The sequence below is a fragment of the Argentina silus genome (genome assembly GCF_951799395.1).
Source record: "Argentina silus genome assembly, chromosome: 18".
Lineage (NCBI taxonomy): Eukaryota > Metazoa > Chordata > Actinopteri > Argentiniformes > Argentinidae > Argentina > Argentina silus.
In genome coordinates this window covers 17,350,589-17,356,374 of record NC_139672.1, presented here as the reverse complement: position 1 = coordinate 17,356,374, position 5,786 = coordinate 17,350,589, and the positions used below count along the sequence as shown (strand labels likewise).

At 46.3% G+C, this 5,786-nt stretch overlaps 1 protein-coding gene across 1 annotated transcript in view; it reads left to right on the top strand.

Annotated features, from left to right (window-relative positions):
* Nucleotides 1-2,267, top strand: part of spred2a (sprouty related EVH1 domain containing 2a) — a 20,161-nt gene extending 17,894 nt beyond the window's left edge. Inside the window, 1 exon segment of the mRNA XM_083690201.1 lies at nt 1-2,267. This exon segment is cut by the window's left edge and continues 896 nt beyond it. The gene's annotated coding sequence lies outside the window, so the exon portion shown is untranslated.
* The last annotated feature ends 3,519 nt before the right edge of the window (nt 2,268-5,786 follow it).

Sequence of the window (5,786 nt, the reverse complement as noted above, 5' to 3'; positions counted from 1 at the left end):
GCACCATGAGCGGTTCTTCTACAGGGACAAGCCGAAGGTGGAACCTTGTTTTCTAAGAGTGGAGAGCACTCAGTTCCAAATGGACCCCCCGAGATGCACTTGTGGAGATCTGACAGGGTCGGGTAGGTCTAAGCAAGATGGCCGACATTCCATCAAGCCCATCAGTGTATTGTTTATACCTACCCGATCTTCTCAGATCTACAGAAGTGTTTATGGGTGAGGAGAGAGGGGTTCATATGGGACTGGGAAAGTCAGGCCGGGTCAGGGTTGGGCCGGGGTGAGCTGAGCAGAGAGACTCATGGGAAGGACCGGAAGAGGGTGGCCGCTATGCTTTTGTTTAGTTTAGTTCCCTTTTTTGTTTTTTTTAATGTTTTGTTTGTTGTGTCTCGAGCCAAATTCCAGATGGGAAAATAATTACTGGCTCTTTTTGGAAAATGGAAGTTTGTCTCCATGGAAACAAAAATGTCTCCCATTGTTTTTCGTTTATGTTTGTTTTTCTTTTCTTTGTTGTTGTTGTCGTTGTTGTTGTTGTTTTATAGGGGTACCCTGCGGCTTCCACGTCTTGCATTACAAAGACTAAAAAACAATGAATATTCATTTATATATAAATATATTATAAACAGGTACTTTATATTTTTACACTCATGTGTTTTAAAAGGCTTGAATATTTTCTTTTCTCTCAGTGTTGTGTGAGGTCACAGTGAACGAGCATCGTGATTGGAGGGGCTCACTGCGTCCCCTCGCCATAGCTGACCAATCAAATGAAAGATCGAGCTGGAGGGGGTGACGTCACAAAGCAGGATCAATAATGAGTTAGCCGTTCTAACGTTCTAAATGATTCTGGAATATCTTCATCTACGTTTATTACAACTTGGAATACAGTTGTGTAACTAACTCAATTCTTCAAACAACTCATATTCAAGATTAACTATTATAATTCACTATTAAAAATCAAGATCTAGCGCTTAGTGTTTATCAGTGTGTATGTGGCCAACGTGTTGATCGTGCTCTGTGATCTACCCCTCTGGTTGGCTCCTGTATGTAGAGGCATTTAACCCAATCGTGATCAAGTCTGCCTCTCCCCAGCCAATCGTGATCAAGTCTGCCTCTCCCAAGCCAATCAAACAAAAGACTGACCTTAGGACAGTGTTTCCTCATCCTGGTCCTTGTTAACCCCTGACCTTGACCTTATTGATTCTAGAACAACCTGTCTTTCAATGGAGACACACACACACACACACACACACACACACACACACACACATACACACACACACACACACACACATAGCTAACGTCATCACAAGACCTTGTATCTGAGAGTTGATTGTGGAATGTTCTAGAATGTGAACAAACATAGTCAGGGTTCCTGAGGGCCGGATAGGGAAACTCTGACACTTAATCTGTAGGGTAATGTCGCGTGTGTGTGTCTGTGTGCCTGTGTCTGTGTCCGTGTGCCTGTGTTTGAGTGTGTGTGTGTGTGTGTGTGTGTGTGTGTGTGTGTGTGTGTGCGCGTCTGTGTGTGTGTGTGCGTCTGTGTGTGTGCGTGTGTCTGTGCGTGTGTCTGTGTGTCTGTATGTGTGTCTGTGTGTGTGTATGTGTGTGTGTGTGTCTGTGTGTCTGTGTGTCTGTGTGTCTGTGTGTGTGTGACTTCCTCTATGTGCAGAGGTCTGGGAAGCGGAATGGGCGACAATGTCCTCAAGTACTATTGTTGTGATTTTAACTGAAGCCAGAATGACTAAATAAGCTGCAGCATTTATATATAGAAATCTATAAATGAGTCCAGTCATTTTTTAACACAATGATCTATTCTACACACGGTCCACCTTGTACCACAGTGGTGCTTTAAAGCCCCTTATACTGTCTGTGAGGCTTTATTAAGTTGATGATGTAATGTTTGACATGTTTGGTAATCTTTGATAGTTTTATTTATTTCCTTGCTAAATTTAGAGACACCAGCCTAAGGGTCTGTGGAGAGGATTAAAGGCACAATCTGCAATTGTCTGTTCCAGTCACTTGTGCAGCCGCTGGACTCTTTTTGGACACGCCTGTGGCAGTGGGTCTTGTTGTGAAATGGGCTGTCGAGGGGACAGTGACCATGACAACGCGGTGGCAGTTATATTCATCAAGATCCAACTGTCCCGTTTACAAATATGTACAGAGGACAGCACTTTTGACCGGAAACAAATTCTACGGATTGTGCCTTTAAATGTAAATGAAGTTGTCCCGTTTTAAACAAACACAGCCAGAAGAGAGGGAGATGGAGGAGAGGGAGAAGAGGGGGAGAGGGAGAAGAGGGGGAGAGGGGGGAGAGGGGGAGAGGGAGAAGAGGTTTCTGTCCACTCTTATTGTGTCATTGGTGCTTTTGCTTTTGTTTGTGTTCTCATAGGATACTCAACAAGGCCGTGTCAGCGAATCACAGCTCATCTACGCTTAACTCTGGCTTGACAGAAATGTATCCAAATCAACCCTAAATTACCATAATAATCAGTCCCCTGCGAGTCTGATTATTGCTCTATCTTCCTGGTTCTCTCACTCAGTGTTACTTTACAGCCAATGGCAAGGGAGGATGATGTCTGTTAGCCAATCGGGACGTCAGTCAGGAGAGATGGTGTCAAAATGTATGTTAGAATAAAACAAGACGCTACAGCATGCATATATTTCAACATGTATGTTGTGTATGTATGTGTGACGTGTGAGTGTATGTATGTATGTATGTATGTATGTATGTAGGTATTGAAACAAAAACCAGCCTCAAATTGATGCCACCCTGTAACCTTACCTCCTGGGAGGGCCTAGTAAGATCGATCCACGGAGTTATAACCCTAGAGAAGGCACCTGCTAACAGAGCCTTAGGGGAGTGCCTCCTCTATGTGTTTATTACTCTATGGTTTGATCCTTTCTCTCTGTAATGAAGCACAACACTATTCTGAAGACCTTATGAACAATGGTAGTTAATGCTCAGAGGGCTGTGAAATGCCCCGTCCTCGACAGTCACATTAAGGTGGTAGGTAGGAGGAAGACATCTTCTCCCAGTTGTACATTAACCAATCATCATTGACCGTTCCCGAGTTCCCAACCAATGTCTGAGGTGTTGATGCTACCATGGCGACAGGGGTTGTGGGTTCTAATCTGTACAAAAGTTGTTGTTGTTGAGTCCATGTCTGTCTCTCTCTCTCTCTCCTTTTCCTTCCTCTCTTTCTCTCTCTCAATGTTCTTCTTCCCCCTGTTCTTCCCTCTCTTTTTCTGCTGTGTGTTCTCTCTGTTTGTCCAGCGTTGCAGTACTGTTATGATTCATTCATTGTAGAGAAGATCCAAGTTTTATTTTTCTATCTGTGGTAAGATAAAGGTTTAACCAAAAGCAGTTTGTCTGTTTGGTGCAGTGATGTGCTGCACTCATTGAACTTATTAAAGGAAAGTGCCTGAAACTTCTTCTCACCATCTCTGTCCCCATATCTACTTTAAAATAATAATAATTAATATGTTAAAACAAACAAACAGAACGGTTGAATTGATTGGTTTGTGTCTGTTTTTTTTTTTTTTTTTTTTTACAATTCGCATTTTTATGACCTCTGTAAAAAACAGCGAAAAAAATATATATCTAAGTGTATGATGTACATTTTAAGTTCTATTTTTTTATTGTTTCTAATATGATGGACGCAACTTTTGCTTTTCAAAAAGAAAATGAGAAAAGAGAAATGGAGATCTGTATAAATACCAATACATCATATGGAAACTTACATAAGCATGGCCTGGATAGTACGTACTTTCCTCTGTGTGTGTGTGTGTGTGAGTGTGTGTGTGTGTGTGTGTGTGTGTGTGTGTGTGTGTGTGTGTGTGTGTGTGTGTGTGTGTGTGGTATCCGATCCTGTCCTGTCCCATCCTGCTGTAACATGGTAATCCATACAATGGGGCGTGGTGTGTGTGTGTGTGTGTGTGTGTGTGTGTGTGTGTGTGTGTGTGTGTGTGTGTGTGTGTATCCTATCCTGTCCCATCCTGCTGTAACATGGTAATCCATACAATGGGGCGTGGTGTGTGTGTGGTGTGTGTGGTGTGTGTGTGGTGTGTGTGTGTGGTGTGTGTGTGTGTGTGTGTGTGTGTGGTGTGTGTGTGTGTGGTGTGTGTGTGTGGTGTGTGTGGTGTGTGTGTGGTGTGTGTGTGTGGTGTGTGTGTGTGTGTGTGTGGTGTGTGGGGGCAGGTGTGTCTGTGAGAGTGAGAGAGGCAGAAAGAGACAGCAGCCAAATCCAGAGTCTTTTTCCCCTTATCTGTCAAGACTGAAATATCACACACACACACACACATACACTGCTCTGAGTTAGAGGAAATGCATATGGAAGACTGTTATGAGAGAGAGAGAGGTTGAAGAGAGAGAGTGGGGGAGGAGAGAGAGAGAGGGAGGAGGAGAGAGAGAGGGAGGAGGAGAGAGAGAGAGAGAGGAGAGAGAGGGAGGAGGAGAGAGAGAGAGAGAAGAATGCCCCTTAAGGCCTTGCCTGAGCCGCTTACAGAACTCAGAGTATCAAACTCCCAACATGTGCAAACATTTAAAGCATACTTCTCCTCTAATGAGGTCACCCTTTCTTTCTCCCTTTCTTCTCCTCCGCCTTTGAATGAAGACATTTGGAGAAGAAAGTAAGTAAGCAAAGGAAACCGGCGCGTTTAAATGGCCGCCGCTGCCTTGTCGGCGACGCTCTGATGTCATAATGCCACCCTGCAAGTTATGGCGGAGGAGAGAAAACGACCAGCGTTCCGTCTGAGACGCCACTGACACGGACGACTGTAGCTGTCAGCACCAACACCAGGGGAGGCCGGCGGAGGTAGAAATCAGAGGACAGGCTCGTTGTAATGCATGGAAAACAGAATGAAGAATAGTATCAAAACTGTAATGCATGGAACAGAATGAGGAACGGTACTATTGGTACGAGGACTAACGGTACTATTGGTACGAGGACTAACGGTACTATAACGGGCCGGGGTCGTCAACGGAGAGGCGTGGGAACCACCGAGACTAGCCTACTTCACCTGTGACCTGTGACCCCGGGCCAGGGCCGCGTGTCACTGTCTCCTCATAGCTATCATTCTGACCCGCCAGGACTGTGTGTGTGTGTGTGTGTGTGTGTGTGTGTGTGTGACCCACCAGGCCATGGTAAACAAACCAGCATCTCATGTCACCACTAGTGAAACTGGACACAACCTCTGTGTACACCTCGACATACTGTATAGCCAGCTGTCGTGTGTGTCTGTGTGTGTGTGTGTGTGTGTGTGTGTGTGTGTGTGTGTGTGTGTGTCTGTGTGTGTGTGTGTGATGTTCTCTCCCTGTCTGGAGCCATGCAGGCGGGACAGGCGGAGGTGGCCCCACCCCTGTCCTCCTGGCTCCAAGCCCATCCCGGGATGTGTGTGTGTGTGTGTGTGTGTGTGTGTGTGTGTGCGTGCGTGTGTGTGTGTGTGTGTGTGTGTGCGTGTGGCCAGAGACGACACAGGCCAGGGTTAGCCAGCCGCCAGGGAGGCGCAGGGCTTCATTTGTCCACCGTTTCCTCCTCCTCCTCCTCCTCCTCCTCCTCCATGGCAGCGTTGATGGGAACAGTGCAGGACACGCACCAGGATGTTATTGTGCACATAAGACAACGGTTGGGGGGGGGGGGCGGGGGGGGGCTGCATCCTCCGATGGACAGGGAAGGACGGGAGACACTTTCCCACACTGCACAGGGGCAAGGGGAAGAAGTGAGGGAGGGAGGGAGGAAGGAGAGGGGTAAGGCAGAGGGGGGAGAGGGGGAGGAAAGGGAGAGATA